Here is a 24,282-nt window from a genome sequence, read left to right on the forward strand (position 1 = left end):
GCTTGTCCATTTCCTGCTTTGTATAGTATTGTCTGTCTGAGTCCTAGCCCAGTTTCCTGCCTTGCTGCCCATGTATATTCCTTTCCCCTCTGACCCTCAGTCCCTGTTCAGCCTAGTTGGTATCCAGTGCCTGCCCTGTCCGGTAAGTCCTGCCAAGCCTGCACCCAGGGGCTCAACTCCTGGGGAAGGGTGGTCAAGCGCAGGTGAAGTCTAGCTGTTCTTGTCAGAGTTCTGCCTTGCCTCTGGTGTGGGGTGGTTTTGCCTGCCAATGCCGCTCCTCGGCAGTGGCCCAAGGGCTCACGAACCTAGTTTCTGCCTTGAAAACGTGACACTGGAAAACTGGTCATCCAAATGGCAGATGACATTTAACCTGAGAAAGTGCAAAGTGATGTTCATGGGAAAGAAGAACCCAAAATATAGCTACGTGATACAAGGTTCCACATTAGGAGTCACCACACAGGAAAATGATCCAAGTGTCATCACTGAAGATATGTTGAACTTAAAACCCTCTGCTCAATGTGCAGTGATGGCTATGAAAGCAAATAGAATGTTAGGAATTACTAGGAAAGGAATGGAAAAAAATTAGAATGTTGCAATGTCTCAGAATCAGCTCCATGGTGCGACCACACCTCGAATACGGTGTGCAATTCTGGTCACCGCATCTCAAAAAAAGATATAGCGGAATTAGAAAAGGTGCAGAGAAGGGTGACAAAAATGCTAAAGCGGATGGGATGACGTCCCTATCAGGAAAGGCTAAAGCAGCTAGGGCTCTTCAGCTTGGAGAAGAGACAGCTGAAGGCAGATATGATAGAGGTGTATAAAATACTGAGTGGAGTGGAACAGGTAGATGTGAATCGCTTGTTTACTCTTTCCAAAAATACTAGGACTAGGGGGCACGCAATGAAGCTACTAAGTAGTAAACTTAAAGCAAACCGGAAAAAATATTTTTTCCCTTAACATGTAATTAAACTTGAATTCATTGCCAGAGAATGTGGTAAAAAGCAGTTAGCTTAGCAAGGTTTAAAAAAGGTTTGGATAATTTCCTAAAAGTCCATTTTATTAGGATGGATTTGGGAAAATCTACTTCTTATTTCTACAATAAGCAGCATAAAATCTGTTTTACTATTCTGGAATCCTGACAGGTACTTGTGACCTGGATTGGCCACTTTTGGAAACAGGATACTGGGCTTGACGGACCTTCGATCTGAACCATTATAGCAATGCTTATGTTCTTAATCATAATAAAGAGAAAGAAATGTTTTCCTACAATATTTACTCTATACAATGGTAACATCACTATATTCTACCATCAACCCAGAACACAGTTCTTGATACTAATTAGAATGTTTTTTCCTTACTAGAAAAAAAAACTCAAAATGATGCATCAACATGTTTATTCTGTGTTTTCAGCTTGAATTTTGAAAAGGCTAGTAATTAAATCTAAACTATAGATAAGAAGAAGCTGTATTTATTTTAGTTATAAATTGAAATAGCCCAATTCTTTCTACAAAAGGACATATTAATAAATCAAGAACCCTGTTTATGATGCTGGTTATAGCAAAAACTCCACAAACTGAACATATTATAACTGGTGCCCAGTTCCTTTCATTTTCTTGTCTAGCAAAATAAAAACTTACTCAAAACTTGGCAGTACAGTTGACCCTTGATTCAATGGACTCTGATTTAACGGATTTTGGAGACAATGGACCAAAAATTTGGCAGAACCCAAAGAATGCAATAAGCGTTATTTCTTCTTCTCTTAATCGCATATGCTTTTGTTTTTCAGATTAGCATTTGTTTAGCAGTATCTGTGCACTACCCCACACACTCAGTAGTAACAATGGCTTCAAAACCTAGCGGTAGTGATAGAAGAGAAAATGTGTGCATTTAAGTGTGGCGCAGAAACTTGAGTTAATGAAGAAGTTGGAAAGTGGAATTTCAATTGCCCAAGTTTTTGCAGAATATGGGGTCAAGAAACAAATTGTTTCTGATATAAAAAAAAAAAATCAAAACTAATGCAAGTCGTGTAAGAGCTAGAAAACATATGAAAGCTGTAAAAGAAAGATTTGGAAGAAGCGGTATACAAAACATGTTCAACAACATTCATGTGGTGTCAACATGTGTGGTGTGGAATTATGTGATGCTGCACAGGACCTTGCAAAACATATGAACATTAATTTTTAAGCAAGTGATGGATGGTTGTGCCTATTTCTGAATCGTCATGAATTACACAATTCTGTGGCACATAGAGAGGTAGGCAGCACTGACATAGACGGAGCCTAAATGTCAAGTAAGCCTGAGGAGGCAAATAGCTCAACTAGCTCAGAATAAGTAATATTCACCATTCAAAGTTAATGCAGCATTTTTATATGTATATTCATATTTAGGTTTTAAATCAGATATAAACACAAATTTTAGTTTTCTTATAATTTTTGTTTTTATTTTTCAGATTCCCCTCGGAAGCTAAAGACAATCAGCAATTATGGACACCCTCTCCCCCACTCAATTAGTCTGTTGAATTGAGGGTCGACAGTACTTCGTTTTTAACGCTATTTACAAGAAAATTCATGCCAACTTAACATACTATTAGCAGTGCAGAGAAGTCAAACTCATTCAAAGCTTAACTGGATGTAATATGCAAGACTAAAGAGCATGTCACAACAAGTGTGATCAAGTCTGCTTATAATCATGCCCTTTGAACTCTAATTTGCAATCTCAGTTGCCATAATAAAATAATTTCTTTAATAACTTAAACATAGTGATCACAAAATATGTAACATGAAGACTTAATGGTAAACATGACAAGAATATTGCTTCCAGTTGCTCACATCACTGTTTTGCAGCCCCAGGTGAATATTTACATGAAGTCTCTTATTTCCTAATACAGCCCCCATGTCCACAAAAATTTAACAAGCTACAAGGTTTGCACATCAAATCAAAACTCATTTCCACTCAGCCAAGATCCTGTACCACACATCTAAAGTAACAATCTGTCAATAACAAATACAGAACCATATTTATTGTAAAATAAATACCCTAGTATCAAACAGCTTTACAAAATAAAAAATAGAGGTTGCTTTTCAAAAGTTTAATCCTCAGGCTTTAGCAGTGTTCCTCACATTGTATCCCCACTGGGGTTAGGTAACAAAACATTAATTCCCATATTGTACAGCTTCTCAGTTTCAACAAAAAGGTCAAGACGTTATGCCCACAGCTCAAGAATCAAACTTTGTACTCTGACTACAACCAGAGAAAATGAAATACTAAAGCATATTTGATCTAGGGGGGAAGTAGCACACAGATTTTTCTTTTCTTTTTTTTTTTTTTTACACAAAATAAAGATCTCTCATATGGAATAAGTGAGAAATCCATTCTTCCCTGCCAAAGAGCCCAAAAGTGGTTGCATTACCAAGAGAAGTCATTCAGGATAAAGCCTCCAAAACCCATTAGGTTTGCAGTACCATGACAGAAATGAACCTCAGTAGTGCAACAGGGTTTGTTATAGTGGAGTAGTCACCTAGGGATTACAGCAGCAGGATAAAAACCAGGAAAGCCAACATTCAAATCCTGCCAACACTCCTTGAGATCATAAGCAACTCATTTCATTTTCCATTGCCTCTTCTACAAACTTAAGACTGTAAGCACTCCAGGTACTGTATCTTTACATAACTCACCTTGGGCTATAAAAGCAGCAAGCTAAATCTAAAGAAAAATATTGGTCTGTTATCCTAGTGCAAGTGTCCTTCTTAATACCGGCTCCATAGTAAAAAAAAAAAAATGCATTCTTTTGAGTTCATATGATTTAAATACGTATACACAACCAAGCAAGATACACGAGGGTATCACTGGCCTTACTAAAATAAACTTCCATACAACTGGAAAGAATGCTAGGAATTATTAGGAAACGGCTAGAAATTAAGACAGAATATTATAATACCTCTATATCACTCCATGGTGCAATCAAACCTTAAGTATTGTGTGCAATTCTGGTCGCTGTATCTTAAAGACAGCAGAATTAGCAAAGGTTCAAAGAAGTGCAACTAAAATGATTAAAGGGACGGAACTCCTCTCATATGAAGAAAGGCTTAACAGGTTAGGACTCTTCAGCTTGGAAAAAGAGACAGGGGGATATGACAGGATTCCTGAGTGGTTTAGAGCAGGTAAACGGAAATTGATTTTTTACTCTTTCAAAAAGTACAAAGAGTAGGGGACACTCAAGGAAGTTATACTGTACCACTTTTTAAACAAACAAGAGGAAATATTTTTTCACTCAACTAATAGATAAGCTCTGGAACTCATTACCAATGGATGTGGTATCAGCGGTTAGTTTATCTAGGTTTAAAAAAGGTTTGGACAAGTTCCTGGAGGAAATATCCATAGCCTGTTATTCAGATGGACATGGGGGAAGTCACTGTTTGTCCCGGGACTGGTAGCATGGAATCTTGCTACTATTTGGGATTTTGCCAAGTACTGGCAAACTGGATTGACTACTGCTGGAAACACGATACTAGGCTAGATGATCCACTGGTCTGACCCAGTATGGCTATTCTTATGTTCATATACTCTCTCTCTCTCCACACAATGAAGTCACTAAGTACTAGCATTAAACTTTTCATCATTAGGACGACAACATCCTAGGTGATCACAACTTCATTCCAGGGGTAATAGCTCCTATACTAGGGTATGCTGGATTCCTGTAAAAACAAACCCTACTGAAATCGAACCTTTAGGGATCAAATGCCATATCTGTCTTTCTTACCACTGGAATCTATTAGAAAGAGAACATGTTAATTGTTGGTGTACCCTATAAAAATATTTTTAAAGGTAATTCTTGATTTCACACAATATCAACTTTCCAATTTCATAAAGGGCCTTGCTTACTAAGGCGCATTAGCATTTTTTAGTGCGCCTACAATTAGTGCACGCGCTAACCATGTAGGCACCTACAGGCATATTGTAACATTGTGTACGTGGTTAACACGCGTTAAAAATACTAACAAGCCTATAACGCAGCTTAGTAAACAAGGTCCAAAATTTGTTAAAAAAAAAAGCAGTCAAATAAAAAGACGATAGGCCAACCTGTTTACAGATAATAGAATTCATGTAATATAAAGAAAGAAACCCAGCAAGTCTAAGAAGTTGACATTTTTTTAACTTAGCAAAGTTTAAACAAGTACATGTGGCTTCTCTTAACACAATTTTATTTTCAGAAGGCTTTTAAAATACTCCCTTTCTATCTGAGTGCTTGACTACCGCTTTCTGTTGAGATCTTACTCCTGGACATTATTTTGTATTCATAGTTTATTCTATTTTCACAAGTGGATATTCTGTTGTGGTGTTATACAACTTTAACAAAAAACTACTGTCTGCAGTCCACTCTACTGTTTCTGCTATGTACATGCTTCATTGCATCTCACTGCGCTATTTTTTTTGGGGGGGGGGGGGGGGGGGGGAATTTTTTTAAGTTACCCACTTTGCTGAGAAGTCTACAAGTACTCTCTCCCTTGAAAACAGTCACGAAGAAAACGACCTTGTAGACGTCTGCATTTGCTTTTTAGGCAAGTAGAATTGTTATGGATACTAATACTGATACATTTGAAAATACAACCAACTTTATTTTCTGATCCTGTCCACAATATGTCCCCAAAACTACATCTCCCAAATATTACTACAAATATGTGCACAGATGAACCATGCATATACCAGCCAGATTGTGAGAACAAATTTTTGAAACCACTTACCTGCCTAAGGTCCTGTTTGTGAGATCTGTGGTAAGACTCAACGTTTATGAATGACTGGGTAATAAAGTTAAAGTCTTTTGACAATGGGTTCATGGCTCACAAGTTTCAAATTTGGGATGTTTCAACCATTTTTGTGTGTATAGAGTGCAAGAAAGCACAACAAAGAAAACAAATACCTAAAGCTGAAAACCATGACAAACTAAGCAAATTCTCAAAGGAAAGTAGTTATTTTTCTTCTTCCTAGGACCACAAGCGTCGGAAGGGGACACCAGGGCCCTGGCCCGATCAACTTTTCTGCAGAGGTACCACATCGCACGCATCACACACGCGTTTACACTACTCACACACCAGCACTCCTGGGGGGACCAGGGAACACTTCACTTCACTTTGCTTCCCTCCTCTCCTCTCCCCTCCCCCGCGGTCTACCATCTCTCCCTCTTTCTCTCTGCCGTTCTCTCCCGTCTAGCATGTATTCGGTTCGCCTCACCATCCACGGTCCGGCGCCTAGCCTTCATTTTTTCAAACTCCCCGACCCCTCCCCTTCCCACCTTCCAACTCGTGTTTGAGGTCGCCCGTGACCGGCCCCGCAGTTTTCCTTCTCCGGCGTCCCGCCACCACTGACGCAACGTCGTTCCTTCGGTCGCGTCCCGCCCCTTCTGCTATGACTTCCTGTTTCCGGCAGGGCGGGACAACACGGGCACGGCCGAGGACGAGCGACGTTGCGTCAGTGGTGGTGGTGGCAGGACGCCGGAGAAAGAAAACTGCGGGTTCGGGCATCATGGGTGCTCGGAAAGATGAGTTCGAAGCTAGATGTGAGTACGGGGAGCTTCAGAATGAGGATGAGATGATGTACCGGGAATAGGGGTTTGAGTTTAAGAGGGAAATGAACCAGAGGAAGCTGTGTTTGGGTTGTGTGTTTGCTTCTATCTACTTTGTCTTTCACGGTACTTGGAAGTCGTTGATACCTTGGATCGGGTTTGACCCATGTCAGGGAGCTGCCTGGGGGGGGAAAGGCTCAGGGCCCGTCTTTGGAAATCGCTAAGGAGAGAGCTCCTATCCAGAACCATCCCTTGGAATAGGCCTTGTTTATGTCTAGTAAAGAAACCTGTAAAGCGTTTTCTTAAGTTTACCCATGCATTAACTTGTAAACTTGAACATTTACTGTACGTTTCCACACTAGTTTTATTTGAACCTGTAAGTGAAACCTACGGTTTAAAAAAAATATATGGGGGTGGGGCTGTTGCTGGGAGTCCCGAGAGAACTGTGTAAATGGCTTAAAGGCAGTGAGGAAATAGAGCTATATAGTAGGAGTATGTAAAGGATTGTGGTGGAACTCTGGCGTTGATGTGTGTTTTATAGGAAGAGGATCAGGAGTCTTTTTTTTTTTTTTTTTTGTGTGTGCTAGTAAGGTTTGGAGGGAGGTGTGTTTTAAAAAGGTGCTGGTTTATTTAAAATGCTTATATACCACACACCTGAGCAATTTGGATTACAAATAGACACATGCTGGCAGTGATGTCATCAGAACTGGTGTTAAGTAGAAGAGAGGGTTCCAAGTATACCAACAAACCAAAGTAAACAAACAGGCCTCCAGGAACAGAACAAAATAGCATAGTAAGTGATGGCAGAAAAAGACCTGTACGGTCCATCCAGTCTGCCCAACAAGATAAACTCATATGCGCTACTTTAGATGTATACCTGACCTTGATTTGTACTACCATTTTCAGGGCACAAACTGTAGAAGTCCACTACTAGCCCCGCCTCCCAACCACTAACCCAACTTTATTGCAAAGACCTGGTCCTCCTATTGAAACGGAGCAACACTCCTTTAGTGAAAGATCCACCTAAGTTCATAAATAAAATGTGCTCTTGAGCATAGTTCAGAATCTCTCAATCCTAAGTGCTAAGAGCATGGGTCAGAAAAAAAAAACCACCAAAACCTTGAGACCTGGTGATAACATAGGATTCCAGACTGCACTGTTTGTGGCAGTTGGGAGGGAAACCTGATCGGACATCTGATGTCTGCTATCTATGAATGTCTAGGAGTTTTAGCTTAGTATGAGTAAGTATAAAATTAAGGACAAAAGCATTGACATATTGGGACAGACCAAAGCTCCATGAAGCCCAGTATCCTGTTTCCAGCAGCAGCCAATCCAGATCACAAGTACCTGGCAAGATCCCAGAAGACAAATAGATTTTATACTGCTTATCTTAGAAATAAGCAGTGGATTATTTCAAGTCCATTTTAATGTTATGTTAATGAGGACTTGTTATACACCAATTCTCTTAAGATTCAAGGCGAATTACAAATTAGTGAACAAATAAACTATCAGAAAAATTAACAAGAAAAAGCAAAAGTAAATTTCTCCAAGGGAGGCAGGCTTGCATATTCTCACAAGTGGCTAGATGCCAATCCACATCATTTGGTCTGGCATGCCACAGTAAAAAGTTAGACCTCTGTGAAGCATGAGCCATGCTCCACTGGTCATACGCAAGTGCCTTCCCCCCTGCCACGTGAACACAGTCCCCTTAGTTGTCTTCTTTCTGCGTGAGGAGTAGCTGCGGGGGGTTTTCAGTCTGTCCTCACACACCTGGTCTGAGAGCTTTTTGAGTACCTTTCGGCTGTTTACTTTTGTAACTTTAAAAAGCCGCCCTTTATTTTAACGTGTTTTGCCCAAGTTTAAGTTTCCTTTATTTTTCGATATCACGGGGCTCTTTTAGGCCCTGACTTTTTTTCTCATGCCTTAGCCCCTTTTCCAGGCATCATAGAGTGTTTTGATTTGGGTGGCAAGCTTTTCCCCTCCATGTCCACGCAGACTTCCAGTGGCTTCAAACTCTGTACTCAGTGCAACCGGACCACCTTGGGGGACGACTTCCACTCATGCTGTCTGCAGTATCTTGGACCCAACCATAGCCATGCTGTGTTCTCTATCTTTGCATGAAGAAGAGGACCCAGGTTTCCCGAGAGGCTCAACGAGAGAAGATTATTGGAACCACATATGGTTCCTCGATGTCGGCATCGGTAACCTCGGTAAATATAACTGCTTCGAGACCTGTAGACACTGGGAGCAGTGAGGCGTCGAGTGGGTCTCCTATCTCAGTGCTCCTGCTGTGCAGGCCCCCCAGGAACATCCATCGTCGGACCCGACCCCGAGGTGACATGAGGATTCTATGTCGGCACCGGGGAGCCTGGGTGATGTGCTTCCAGTGAAAGCCAAGAAGCACCATGCTCGATCACCCTAGATACATGGTGCCGGAAGCTCCGTGGCGCTGAAGGATTCAGCACCCGAGAAGCGTCAGTGCCAGGAGGACCACTGTCCATACAGGAGGTGCCTATGCAATTGTCACCAAGCAGCCGAGATCCTGCTCCCATATTGGCCCCAATGGTTCATGGTTCATCAACCAGCACCCCAGCTCATCCCAGTGTCGGGCCTTGCTCCCTGAGCTGCTAGCCTTATAGAGCGATGTGCGTCAGTATTGGGGGTGCTTGTGCCTGCCATACCTTCTGCTGTGGCCCCGCCTGGCTCTCAGCCTGTGGTGCTGGCTCCGCTTGCGTCCATAATGTCTGTTGCCACCCAAGCCAGTACCCCCTCGACGTCGGTGGAGGAAGCTTCGCTGGAGTCGAGGCGGGAGCTGGCTTCTCTATGCCGCTTTCAAAGACGTGGCTCTTTGGCATCGAGGCAGGTTTGGTCTCGGACATCGAATAGGGAGATTGTCTGACAACAAGGAGGAGCGCTGATGGGTATTATTATGGATTAAGAACTGGTTGAAAGATAGGAAGCAGAGAGTAGGATTGCGTGGCCAGTATTCTCAGTGGAGGAGGGTAGTTAGTGGGGTCCCGCAGGGGTCTGTGCTGGGTCCGTTGCTTTTTAATGTATTTATAAATGACCTAGAGATGGGAATAACTAGTGAGGTAATTAAATTCGCCGATGACACAAAATTATTCAGGGTCGTCAAGTCGCAGGAGGAATGTGAACGATTACAGGAGGACCTTGCGAGACTGGGAGAATGGGCGTGCAAGTGGCAGATGAAGTTCAATGTTGACAAGTGCAAAGTGATGCATGTGGGTAAGAGGAACCCGAATTATAGCTACGTCTTGCAAGGTTCCGCGTTAGGAGTTACGGATCAAGAAAGGGATCTGGGTGTCGTCGTCGATGATACGCTGAAACCTTCTGCTTAGTGTGCTGCTGCGGCTAGGAAAGCGAATAGAATGTTGGGTGTTATTAGGAAGGGTATGGAGTCCAGGTGTGCGGATGTTATAATGCCGTTGTATCGCTCCATGGTGCGACCGCACCTGGAGTATTGTGTTCAGTACTGGTCTCCGTATCTCAAAAAAGATATAGTAGAATTGGAAAAGGTACAGCGAAGGGCGACGAAAATGATAGTGGGGATGGGACGACTTTCCTATGAAGAGAGGCTGAGAAGGCTAGGGCTTTTCAGCTTGGAGAAGAGACGGCTGAGGGGAGATATGATAGAAGTGTATAAAATAATGAGTGGAATGGATCGGGTGGATGTGAAGCGACTGTTCACGCTATCCAAAAATACTAGGACTAGAGGGCATGAGTTGAAGCTACAGTGTGGTAAATTTAAAACGAATCGGAGAAAATTTTTCTTCACCCAACGTGTAATTAGACTCTGGAATTCATTGCCGGAGAACGTGGTACGGGCGGTTAGCTTGACGGAGTTTAAAAAGGGGTTAGATAGATTCCTAAAGGACAAGTCCATAGACCGCTATTAAATGGACTGGAAAAATTCCTCATTTTAGGTATAACTTGTCTGGAATGTTTTTACGTTTGGGGAGCGTGCCAGGTGCCCTTGACCTGGATTGGCCACTGTCGGTGACAGGATGCTGGGCTAGATGGACCTTTGGTCTTTCCCAGTATGGCACTACTTATGTACTTATGACTCGAAGATCCCAAATATTTTTCCTCAGATGAGTTTTATGGGATCCCCTCTGAGCCCTCCTCTCCACCTGAAAGGAGATGGTCTCTGCTGGAGAACCTTTCCCATTTTTTTTTGTCAAGGAAATGGCTGATGCCATTCCATTTCCTTTGGAGGTGGAGGTTGAGCCAAGGGCCAAGATGCTCGAGGTTCTGGACTACACATCTCCTCCTAAGGAGACTGTGTCTAGTCCTCTCCACGAGATACTCAAGGAAGTCTTTGTCAGGAACTGGGCGTCACCTCTGTCAGTCCCTGTTGTGCCTAAGATTGACACCCAGTATCGGATCCACAGTGAGCCTGGGTTTGTAAGACCTCAGTTGCCTCACGATTCCTTGGTGGTGGAATCCACTCTCAAAAGATCCAGGAGTACTAAGGAATATGCTTCGGCTTCCCCAGGTAGAGAAGCTAGAACCCTGGATTCTTTAGGGAGGAAGATATACCAGTCTTCAGTGCTGATCTCCCGCATACAATCGTACCAGCTCTTCAAGAGCGTTTACTTGAGAAACTCAGTAAAACAGCTGTCCAACTTGGTCGATACGCTCCCTCCAGAGCAGGCCGAACCTTTTCGCCAGTTGGTCACGCAACAGAAGGCATGTTGAAAGTTCTTGGCTGGTGCCTTATAACACTTTTGATGTGGCATCCAGGATCTCAGCCCAAAGTATAGCAATGCGCAGACTCTCATGTGGCTGCATGTTTCTGACTTGGAACATTCTGTTCAGCAGAGGTTGGCGGATGCCCCTTGCTGGGGGGGGGGGATAACTTTTTTAGAGAGAAGGTTGAGGAGGTCGCTGACCAGATCAAGAAACACACTGATGCTATCTCTTCTCTCTCTCCCGCCGGACATGTTCTGCATCTTCCTCCTCATCTAGGAGGTTTTTTGGCAAGTCACAGAGTGCTCCCTAATACTGTTCTATCCAGCACGCTCGTTCACGTCAACACCGTGCGCCTAAGGCCCCTGCTGCTCCCTAGGCAAAGGGGTGAACTTTTGACTGGCTCTAGCATAGCCGCATTAAAAGTTTCAGTCCCAGATGACTTGCTGGTCGGGGAAGGCTAACATTTTTCACCGGCCGATGAGTTCTTTAAATAGTCTGTCTTGGATACGCCCTCAATTGGCTCTCCAACCATCCACATTGCCCACCGAAAGCTCATTCATTCAGCTCATCACAGGCAGGTACTTGCAGAGGAACTCTTCACCCTTCTAAAGGTCCGTGCCGTTGAACCTATTCCACCAGGGGAAGAAGGGCAGGGATTCTATTCCAGGTACTTCCTTGTGCAGAAAAAGACTAGACCTAAGAGCCCTGAACAGATTCTTGGTCCAAGAGAAGTTCAGGATGGTTTCCCATGATTCAGAAAAATGGTTGGCTATGCTCTCTGGATTTAAAGGATGTATATACTTGCATCCTGGTACTTCCAGCCCACCGGAAGTATCTTCAATTTCGTCTGGGAATACATCGCTTTCAGTACTGCGTGTAGCCTTTTGACCTCGCATCAGCTTCCAGGGTCTTTACTAAGTGTCTTATTGTTTTTAGGCCCCTTGTACCCCTCCCAAATTAGCATATACCAGCCATCAACAACTTGGGGGAGAGGGGGAATAAAAGAAACCAGGGCTATGTGCATATGAGAAAGTCAATTGTTTATTTACTTACCAAATACATATACAATTATAGTTTCTCATGAGAGATCAGTACAGTTGCATAAAAAGATGTTCACTGTGAATGCGTCTCTGAAATACTGTTCTGAGACAGCAGCTTATATCCTTTGTTTCAGACAATGATTTACATGACTTTTTCTGCAAATTATCCTTCTCATAAATTATCTGGTTCTCACCATCTGCTTTACTAAACCTGTTAAACCACATTTTTCCTTTTGTTTACACTAGTTTCTTTCCCAAACCTGCTTGCCCGTAAGGGTATCATAATAGATCATAAATTCTAGAGTCACACAGACTAATCAATCTCTGACCTTTTGACCCATTCCATAGCGCATGACTGTGCTCATAATTCTACATCTCCCCAGAATTCCAACATTATAAGGGCAGGAATCTTCTCCCAGGTATGAATTATCTCCTCCCCCCCCCCCCCACTCCTCCACCATAGCTATTTCCCATGCACCTTCCTACAAACTACCCCATTCCCATGGCACGCACACACCTCATCCTCCTTTTCCCAACCCCACACGCGCGCACACACACAACTTTTTTTTTTTAACAGTCCTCCCACTCTTTTTTCCTGCCTTCCACTCAATCCACCTTTTTTCGAGCCCCCTCCATACACGTGTGCACACATCCACCTTTTTATCTCAGCCTTTCACTCCATCTTATGTTCTTTCCAGGCACCTCCTCCCTCCCTGCACACTCGCCATTCCAGCGCGGTAAGAGGAGGAACTGCACAGCCGCACATCCAGCTGCTCCTGCTCCTCTGCTGTCCTGGACCCGATTATTGCTTTAAGCCACATGGCTTAAAGGAACTGCCAGGGACCAAGGAGGCAGAGAAGGAAGTAGTCCAACCTGCATCTCCTCTTCTTGCTGCACTGGAGCAGTGTGTGTGCAGGGAGAGAAGAAAACAGCTGGAGAGCAGACTGCACAGAATTCTGCACAATTTCTGCATTGTGCAGAATGTCCCCAGGAGCAGTAGGTGTGTCATTGGACAGAGAACAACTTGTTAGCCCTCTCAGAAGCTTACGTAGTTGGCTCAGGGAACATTCAGGCAGTTTTTCTCAGTCGCAGCTTCCTGGATCTAGGGGAGTGAGTTGTCTGGAAGGGTTCAGTTTATTGTGGATCGCTGCGGGTCTTCATGTTGCAGTCTGATGGCATCAAGGTGGAAAGTTAAATGCAAACTGTTTTTCAGCCACAGAAAGGAAGCCAGAGCTGCGGTAATAGGCACGCTGGCATGCTGTTTAGGTGTCAATTTTTCATCCTTGCTCATAAAAAGCAGCTGAATTCAATCTTAATACTTTGAGTTTTACTCTTTTTCTTCCCCCCCCCCCCCCCCCCCCCCCCCCAATTTTCAGAACAAGTTTGTTAAGAGGAAACTTTCCTTGAGTGCAAGTTGTTTCCTACAGTACATGAGGCCAAGATGAACTATCACCATATTGAGGAAACCATTCTTACTTTGCTTCACCCCATGCTCTTGAGTACTGGGAAATTCCACTACGAGAAGGAAGAAACCAAGACACTCTTGCACAAGCAAATTCGGTCACAATCCATGTCACCTGATGAAATTGACAGCACGTTGAAAGGCTATGAGGATTTACAAGGTAGAGTTTCCCTTCTATGCAAGCAGGTCATGGGGACCAATTATAACACTTCATCTGCAAACATGCTTACGAAGTAACCCAAAACAGAATATAAACTAATAGGAATCAGAAAGTGCTGTAGGAGCACTTCACTTAGATGAGGAGACTTTTATATGCAATATGTCTTCAACATTTGTCAAAATATGATTAAAATGTAGCAGAGGTTGTTTTTCAGCATTTTGGGTTTGTTTGTTTTTAATCAGTATTTCAGAAATTAAGCAAAAAGAATACTTGTATAGAGAAGTATGATAACAAAAAGAATATATCAAAGAACAAAAGGAAGAAAAAAAGATTCATCTGTTAATCATACTCAAGTCCACAATTTAGGTCCAAGGTTCCGAACAGTGGAGAGTTAAAGAAAATTATAAAGGCAAAATTAACCTAACATGCCATAGAATTCCTATTCCAAAACAAGAGCCAGTCACTAGTTAGAGATATCTAAACGGATCACTGGAGGGTGATAACACAAAAGCTGTAAGATGGGAGAGCTCATAAAAAACATATTTAACCGCTCGGTATCTAACTACACATTTACAAGGATAACGTAAGAAAAAAGTAGCCCCCAACTGAAGAACATCTGGTTTCATTGAAAGACATGGCTGATGTCTTTTCTGGGTATCTCTAGAAACATCTGGAAAAATTTGAATTCTCAATCCCATAAGTCTTTTCCTTATTTTTAAAGAGCATTCTCATTAACCACATTTTATCCACTGCAAGCACCACTGTAGCCACCAAAGTAGATGTAGTAAGTAAATCAGTATCTGACGATTCTAAAAGCGTACATACAAATTTTCAGCCTTTTATATAGACAATTTTTAAGCAAACATTTAAAAGGAAGGTTAATTTGGCATTTATTAGTCATTTGTGTAGAAATCCAACTGTGTTTATACTAGGATTTATTCGTATTGTGTTTGTGCTGTCTGAATTTAATATTAATTTTCCTTTCTTTTTCTAGGAGGTCCTGTGCAAGTGCTAGAAGTGATGGGCTAGGATAGATATACCTGGAATTTTGCCAAAAAATAAAATTGTATTGGCCTTTCTCAGATGATGGTCCACACTACCCAAGAGATGCAGTCAAGGTTAATGTGAATTGGCTGATGAGCAAGAGAGCGAATGAAACATATCTGTAAGCAGGTGTTCTCCGAGGACAGCAGGCTGATTGTTCTCACGACTGGGTTGACGTCCACGGCAGCCCCCACCAACCGGAACAAAACTTCGCGGGCGGTCCCGCACGCAGGGCACGCCCACCGCCCGTGCGCGACCGTTCCCGCTCAGTTGAATGACAAGCCAAAGAATGAGTAAAAACGCAACTCCAAAGGGGAGGAGGGAGGGTAGGTGAGAACAGTCAGCCTGCTGTCCTCGGAGAACACCTGCTACAGGTATGTATCATTCGCTTTCTCCGAGGACAAGCAGGCTGCTTGTTCTCACGACTGGGGTATCCCTAGCTCTCAGGTCAATTGAACCTCGCAACGGCGAGGGCATAACAGAAATTGACCTACGAAGAACAACTAACAGAGTGCAGCCTGAACAGAACAAATCGGGTCCTGGAGGGTGGAGTTGGATTCAAACCCCAAACAGATTCTGCAGCATCGACTGCCCGAACCGACTGTCGCGTCGGGTATCCTGCTGGAGGCAGTAATGTGATGTGAATGTGTGGACAGATGACCACGTCGCAGCCTTGCAAATCTCTTCAATAGTGGCTGACTTCAAGTGGGCCACTGACGCTGCCATGGCTCTAACACTATGAGCCGTGACATGACCCTCAAGAGCCAGCCCAGCCTGGGCGTAAGTGAAGGAAATGCAATCTGCTAGCCAATTGGAGATGGTGCGTTTCCCGACAGCGACCTCTTTCCTATTGGGGTCGAAAGAAACAAACAATTGGGCGGACTGTCTGTGGGGCTGTGTCCGCTCCAGATAGAAGGCCAACGCTCGCTTGCAGTCCAATGTGTGCAACTGACGTTCAGCAGGGCGGGTATGTGGTCTGGGAAAGAATGTTGGCAAGACAATTGACTGGTTAAGATGGAACTCTGACACCACCTTTGGCAGGAACTTAGGGTGAGTGCGGAGTACTATTATGACGAAATTTGGTAACTGGGCAGACTGGATGCACCGTGCAAGTCTTTTTCTGCCGTCATCTACTATGTTACTAAGTTATTACCAATAGTGGTGTCGGAGTTCTATCTAAACCAGTCTATTGTCTTGCCAACATTCTTTCCCCGACCTCATGCCCATCCTGCCAAAAGCACCTTACACACCTTGGATTGCAAGAGAACATTGGCCTACTTCATGGAGCAGACAGTCCACCCAACAGGATGGGGGTTGCCATCAGGAAACACACCATTTCTAGTTCATTAGCAGATTGCATTTCCTTTACTTATGCCCTAGAGGGTCATGTCACAACTCAGTGTCAGAGCCATGGATGTGTTGGTAGCCCATTTGAAGTCAGCCTCCATTGAAGAAATTTACAAGGCTGCGACGTGGTCTTCAGTCCACACATTCACATCACCCTTCTGCCTTGAGCAGTATACCTGACGCGATAGTCGGTTCAGGCAGCGTTGCAGAATCTGTTTGGGGTATAGAATCCTACTCCAACCTCCTAGGCCTGTTTTATTCTGTGCCAGGCTACACTCTTAATTCAAGTTTCAGGTTAATCTGGCCAATGTCATCGCTGTTAGAGGTGAGGCACAATTGACCAATGTTTTGGTGTTTTTCATGAGCCTGGATGCTAGAAATATCCCACTTGTAACATAAGAGTAGCCATACTGGGCGAGACCAATGGTTCATCTAGCCCAGTATCCTGTTTCCAACAGTGGCCAAGCCAGGTCATAAGTACCTGGAAGAAATCCAAATCGTGGAAACATTCCATGCAACAAATCCCAGGGCAAGCAATTGCTTCCCTATGTGTCTTAATAGCAGACTATGAACTTTACACCTTTTTTTAAACCCAGATACGCTAACCACTGTCACCACATCCTCCAGCAAAGAGTTCTAGAGCTTAACTATTCATTGAGTGAAAAAATATTTCCTCCTATTTGTTTTAAAAGTATTTCTATATAACTTCCTTGAGTGTCCCCTAATCTTTGTACTTTTGGAACGAGTAAAAAAAAAAAAACAATTTACTTCTACTTGTTTTACACCACTCAGGCTGTTGTAGACCTCAATCATACAAGCTGAAGAGCCCTAACTTTTTTAGCCTTTCCTCATATGAGAGGAATACCATTCCCTTTATCATCTTGGTCGCTCTTTGAACTTTTTCTAATTCCGCTATATCTTTGAGATACAATGACCAGAACTGAATGCATTACTCAAGGTGCAGTTGCACCATGGAGCGATACAGAGGCATTGTAGTATTTTTGGTCTTATTCACCATCCCTTTCCTAATAATTCCTAGCATCCTGTTCTCTTTTTTTTGGCCATCGCACACTGAGGAGAAGATTTTGGTATATTACCTACAATGACACCAAAGGTGACGACAAACAAAGTTATTGTAATATATGCTGCACTATAAGTTTGTATATGCTAAAAAAAAAAAAACGCTATCTACAAAGGGGGGCAGCTTTCCTGCCTATAATTTTGTCCACTGTAAAGAAGCTAATTTTAAATTGATGCTAAATGCCTGCCTACCTAATAGCATAAGTACATAAGTATTGCCATACTGGGAAAGACCAAAGGTCCATCGAGCCCAGCATCCTGTTTCCAACAGTGCCCAATCCAGGTAACAAATACCCGGCAAGATCCCAAAACTGGGATATTAATACAAACCACTGCGGACAGGAAAATACTGATATATATATATATATATGTATAAGCAAAATCGTGCAGCATTGCATATGTATAAAAAAATCAATGTAAAAATGCTGCACGAATGTGCCTATGTATTTAAAAAACAAAGGCCTATTACTACATTTGACGTCTGGAAACTGTGTATGAATAAGCTGCTCGCAATGAACTGCCAGCGTTCCCACCAACAAATAAGTGCTTTACCATCAGGAACTTCTTTTTAAATCTTTGGTGCTGTGCACACAACGGTGTAGGAAGACCAGTGTATGCAGGCTGCGGTGTCACTGGGCAGGCATCATCATCATCACATAAGGAGCTGCACTGCAGCAGAATCAGCCATGAGGATGGCAGATCCTGAGGTACGTTATGTCATGCGCCAAAGCAGGTCCCTGCCCCAATGCCTGACTCCTGATGGACTCCCCAGTAAAGACAGGAGGTGATAGAGCTGCTTTGCTGCTGCTTGTTTGCTGGACCGTCCTGGAGGCTGACTCGCAGAACTGCACATGACTGAATGCAGCTGTGCACAGGCACCAATTGCCAGTCACAGAGACTGGGTGGGCCTGAGCAGAGTTTGGGTGGCTGTGCTGAGCTAAGAACTTGGTTTCTCAGCTTCTGGCTCATTTGTTATCAGTGGAAACGCTACTTAAATTCCTTTCTGAAATGTTGTGTGTTCCTGCCTCTTGAAAAATATCTTAGAAATATAACAAGCACCAATAGTTATCTTGGATGGAGAATCAAGCGGGGGGGGGGGGGGGGGGCTAAATTGTTTGGAGCCCTCTGAGGCAGGGATAGTGCTGGGCAGACTTATACGGTCTGTGCCCTGAAAAGGACAGGTACAAATCAAGGTAAGATACACAAAAAGTAGCACATATGAGTTTAGCTTATTGGGCAGACTGGATGGACCGTGCAGGTCTTTTTCTGCCGTCATCTACTATGTTACTGATGGGTTTCCTTGAAGATTATTAAAACCAGAGCTACCCTCTTGGCTTCCTTCTCCACAGAGGATGATAAGACATGAGTTTTAAAGGCTTATTTTAAACTGGAAAAGTTTTTTTTTGCCAAAGGGTATTGTTTTTTTCCCTAATGTGTCATGTGTTTCCCAGATTTGTTACAACACTTTTGTTGCGGTTATATTGACATATTCTTTATTAAATGTTTCACAATACAAAATATGAACAATGGTTATAACTCGGCAAAATATATAAACAGCTTCTTATACATTCTGACACAGACCAAAATCCTCTGTCCTACCTTCAAACCTGATATTACAGTCCAACTGTCCTATATTGAAACCATCTATGTATAGTCCCACAGTATAGTTCACAGCCCTGAAGGATTTAGGAACATACTTTACTATTGGGCTGAATACAAATAATGAAAAATATTATTTGTCCAAATACCAAATAATGGGCATTGAGCTTTAACATAACAAATAATAAAAGAAACAATGTGAAATCAGGGATCACGTGTTTATTTCAATAAGATTTAGCAAAGTAGAGCCCTGGATTTTTCATATCCAAACGTAAATTGCTAGTCAGTTGAATATGATTTATTTTTTTAAATGTATATACCACCTACCTAAGTGGTTTACAAAAAAAAATACATAATTATGTCCTACAAACTGAGAACACAATTTCTGTAAAAATCACAATACCATTCTATATCAACGAGCATAATTTTCTAGAAAATAAAATGCAGTCACATAACTACGCGTTAGAAGTCTCTTAAATTTCATCACGTTGCTGCAAAGCCACAAGTGTCCCTTAAAGAGCATTCCATAGCTACGTACCTGCAACAGTGAAAAAAAGAGGTTCTGGTTTCCACATACTGTGTCTGCATCACTGGATCTAAGGACAGTTGCATCATACTTTCTGATCTCAAAGGCCTTTTTGGATGATACACTTTGAGGACTTGTTGAAAAATACACAGGGGCAACGGCATAAATAGTTTGCACCAAAACCAACACTTTATATTGAATACGCTGCAAGATTGGTAACCGTAAATCCTTAAGAACTGGTAAAACAGGTGAATATTTTGATACACCAACAATACGCCTAGCTGCGGCATTCTGTACCACTTGCAATGCCCTGAGTTGAGAAGATGACAAACGGGGGATTCAAAAAAGGGCTGAGCCTATTTCAGGTTAGGGATGGCGTCTTTCATACACAAACAGGACTTAGTGAAGTATGTTGTTCTTGCTCCCTGCCCACTATGAAGCTTATTTGAATATCATTTTAGCAATGTATTGAAGAAAAGATTGTGGCTTTTGATTGTTTAATAACATGTTTTGTATTTCATAGGGGCCATTACAGGCATTTTTCAAGATTTAAATTTGGGTACCTTGAAACAGCATTAGCGAAACATGTTCTGTTAGAAGAAATGATTTATTTTGGGGAAAATAGCTCTAGAGCAACTCGCCACTGCTTATAATTTAAGAGCAGGTGCTGTATTTATAAGTTTTAGGATATTAATTTCTCCACCAATCACCAAAGGTGATAATTGCAATAAATTGAATAGATTAAGTATATACTCAGAACACAAAGAGACCGTATTTTTAGCTTCAAAAAGATTGATTTAATATACAATTGCACACGAGAGGTAGGTTTTAAAAGATCTTTACAGGTAATCTGTGCATAAAATAGAACAAAGTAGCAGGTAGGTTAACTTACAAGTCCTTGTTACAAGCATGCTGTGGTCCAGCTGATTGATGAGCACATGTTTCAGGAGCAAGGCATCAGCAGACCCCAAAGAGAGCAGCAGGTCCCAAGAGGAGGAGGCAGTTGATGAGAATCTCAGTCTTGGGAAACAGCTTGTCCTTTTATATCTTGCAAGCTGCAGGAGGATATGCCATGTGGATCTTTGTCCTGGTTTCCACACGACCCTTGGGCATTTGCAAAGCATTGTGGTATCTTGGTCTCATGTCTGCACACGACCCCTGAGTTGGTCTCATGTCTTATGACATCACGAGACTTACAGTCTGGATTTTGCTGGCAAATGTCTTTTGATGTCCTGTTCAGTCTCTGGGGCAGATACACATTACAAGTCCTTCCTTTCTGCACATGTCTGAAAGCTGATGGGAGGGGCAGGTATACCTTTGACAAGCAAATGTCCTGTTTATGCTTCCTCTGAGTTTTGTTTTATTCAGGTGCCCACCTTAGTCCATCTTTTGTTAGGTGGGAGGGCAGAGGAAGCTCTTTTGTGTTTAAGTGTTTATAATTAAACTATCCCTGCTCTCAGAAGTTCCCAGAAAAAGGAATGGAGAGAGAGGGGCTTGAAATGAAACTATTCTCTAAAAACTGCACAAATATATATTTTTAAAAGATACACAAATATATTGGTGTATATATAATCCAGCAAATATGCTACATATTTCAGTAATAAACTGATACCATTACAGTTCCATGTCGGGGCCCAAGACAATGATGAAAGATATGTTAAAATTTTGATATATGTATTAAGGACTTTTTAATAGTAGTGGTGAATGTGAAGTATGTCATGGTTTAAAGTATATAAATTAAAAAACAATGTGCAATGATTTAAACATGAAGTGGACATTTAAGAAGACCTTTGGGTCTGTGATAGTCCCATGAAGATATATGAGCACATTACAAAACCTTTTTTAACTTCCAATTCAAGATTAGTGTAAAATATTTTTTCGATTAAGAATTAGCACTGTGGATAAAAAAAAAATTTTGTTAAGATACAGGGCATTACAATAATCTAAATTAGACAGTATCAAACTTTGCACAACTCTAAAATCATATGAAGTTAACATAAGTCTTAATCTGTGCAGAAGATGTAACAAAAAAAAAACAACAACTCATCTGTACTACCTTAGAGACTTGCGCACTCGTATTCAATGCACTAGCTAAATGAAAACCTAATAACCTCATTTCTATTTGGGGCCGAATCGAATCTAATATTCAGTACAGCCCTAGTCCAAATGTAAACAAATTTGGTAAATACTCTTTTCACCTTTCCCCTGGACCAACATTCTCTCCATACTTAGCAACGAGTGCATTTGATTCCTCCATAACATCAGAGTGAGTCTTCCTTTATCCGTGTGAGTAAAATGCAATGCTTCACCATCACAGACCTGCCAAGTCTCCCACTTTTGCTAGTTATCTCCCACTGAGCAGTTTCCCCTTCCGGCAGCAGGAGATGCCTTAATACCACGTCATTTCCTGCTGCCTTGGGACCAGTCCCAAAGCTCTTAACACGAAACTGGTCCCATGGCAGCAGGAGATGACGTTTCATCAAGACGTCTCCTACCACTGGAAGGGGAGGGGCTTGCTGGTGCTGCTATGGGTGGAACTATGGAAGGGGCTGTGTACCCTAAATCTCCCGCTAAGGTAACAGGCCCCTTTGGAAATTCTGCCATCAAAAAAGCTTTTCAGATAAACAATGTTCATCACACTCAAGTTCAAGATTATCCTCCAAATCTAATAAACTCCTTACTCACTGGTATAGATTTTCTCTATTTGTCCCCACACTTCTATCCAAATGTAAGCAATCTTTGGACAGTCCCACTAACAATGTATATATCTTCCTTCGAGTGTCTTTACAAAATTACTGTCTCTTGTGTACCCATCTTGGATGCATATACAGATGCAGCACAATTAATATTTTGCCAAAGTCGCTATGCCCATATCAGCCCTCTTCTGAAGTCACTTCACTGGCTCTCTATCCGTTTCCGTATACAGTTCAAGCTCCTCTTATTGACCTATAAGTGCATTCACTCTGCAGCCCCTCGCTATCTCTTCACCCTCATCTCTCCCTACACTCCTTCCCAGGAACTCTGTTCACTAAGCAAATCTCTTCTAATTGTACCCTTCTCCTCCATCGCTAACTCCAGACTCCGTTCCTTTTATCTCGCTGCACCTTATGCCTGGAATAGACTTCCTGAGCCATTACGTCAAGCTCCATCCCTGGCCACCTTCAAATCCGAGCTAAAGGCTTTTGATTCCTAACTTGTCACTTGCTCGTACCTTTATCTTGTCTTCCTCTCTTCAATAATCCCCTTTCCCTATGTGTCCTGACTGTCCTACCCTTATCCCTTATTTGTCCTGTCCTGATTTAGATTGTAAGCTCTTTTGGGCAGGGACTGTCTTTCTTCATGTTCAATTGTGAAGTGCGTACGACTGGTAGCGCTGTAGTAATCATTTGTAGTAGTAGTAGATATAAAAAGTTATAATGCAGTCTCTCATAATTGTGCACTTTCAGTAATAACCTTGCCTCCTTTCATCCCCATTCCCCCCCCCCCCCCCCCCCCCCCCCACACACACACACACATTCTGCCTCTGTATATTCATCAGGTGTCTTGCATTTCTGGACAGTGCACAAGAAGGGGGCTCACATATGTTTTGTCAAATATGCCTGATGATAATTCCCAATTAAACCTTTTACCACACCTTCCTGGCCAAAACTGATTCAAATTCTTGGTATTCCAATTAGGGTGACTGTAGAATGAGTGAGGGGGGGGAAGGGGAATGCTATGGGACTCTATAATATGCTGATGATGAAGGTCAGGGGGGAGGGGAGAGGGTAAGGTGATTTTGAATGTTGAGCAAATAACTAGTTGACACACTCCTGAAACCCTGTGTGTATAACAACATAAAAGTGGACTTTCGGAATCAATGAATACGCTCACATGTGGAAATCGAATGGACACCAAGTTCAAAGAGAGACCTCTCTATATCCTGCAGTTGACAAGCATTTTGAGAAATGGGGAGGGCAGGGAAGGAAGGGAGGGATAGAGGTAGGATGGAGATGAGCAGTTTTTTTACACTTGACAAGTTATAAAGTAAGGTATGAGGGGTATATGTACTGGAAGATAGTTATCGATAGGGAGTTGATAACTATTATTGGCAAATGTTTCTGTAAATGTTGATATTAGTAGATGTTTAGAGAGATGTTTTGAATATTAGGAGGAGGGAGTTTGCGGGATTGAGGGGAGGGCATGGGGGGGGTCAAAAATTCAAAAGTATATGAATAATGTTCAAGAAGACACGAAATGTATGTGCTGTTAATTGTACTGGGATGGATAATATGCAGAACGTTCAATAAAAAATGTTTTTTAAACATAAAATTCTTGGTATTCCAAACCTATGGGTAGGTGGTGAGGAGAGCATTGATGTAATGGGACATTTGCAAATATCTATAACAGTCCTTATTCTCTTGTTCATATTGATCTTCTGACACCTCAAAGATTACTTAGATTTTTTTACAGTTATAAGAGAAGCTCTTGGGGAAGGGTCAGTTTTTTTGTTAAGATTCCCTAGAACACATACATTTTTGTGGATCCTGCTCATTTGGAATAGTTTGTATAAGTAGTTGATTAAGGATGATGGTTGTTCACGAAGTGGACTGGTACTATGTACAGTGAGAGCCTAGGTTCTCTATGATTACTTTTACTTGATTTCTTTATGTATCTTCTCCCTTCCCCTTGATGTGGACTAATAAGATACATCAATGCCTTAATTATTACTTTTGTATTTACATATTTTTCTCTTAGATGTGTATAAATTTA

The 24,282-nt window shown here is 42.2% G+C and overlaps 1 protein-coding gene and 1 long non-coding RNA gene across 6 annotated transcripts in view; one reads left to right on the top strand and one right to left on the bottom strand.

The window, feature by feature from the left end:
• The window catches only part of ZZZ3 (zinc finger ZZ-type containing 3), a 152,338-nt gene extending 145,953 nt beyond the window's left edge, over positions 1–6,385 (bottom strand). For all 5 annotated transcript variants that reach the window (XM_030205405.1, XM_030205403.1, XM_030205408.1 and 2 more), the window contains exon 1: positions 6,290–6,385. The gene's annotated coding sequence lies outside the window, so the exon portion shown is untranslated. The remainder of the gene's footprint in view (positions 1–6,289) is intronic.
• A 65-nt stretch (positions 6,386–6,450) lies between these two features.
• Positions 6,451–15,132, top strand: LOC115473274. The gene is made up of 3 exons (XR_003942631.1): positions 6,451–6,553; positions 13,689–13,934; positions 14,929–15,132. It is a non-coding gene; the product is annotated as an uncharacterized LOC115473274 (long non-coding RNA).
• Positions 15,133–24,282: the final 9,150 nt, after the last annotated feature.

Source organism: Microcaecilia unicolor, chromosome 6, assembly GCF_901765095.1.
Source record: "Microcaecilia unicolor chromosome 6, aMicUni1.1, whole genome shotgun sequence".
Taxonomy (NCBI): domain Eukaryota; kingdom Metazoa; phylum Chordata; class Amphibia; order Gymnophiona; family Siphonopidae; genus Microcaecilia; species Microcaecilia unicolor.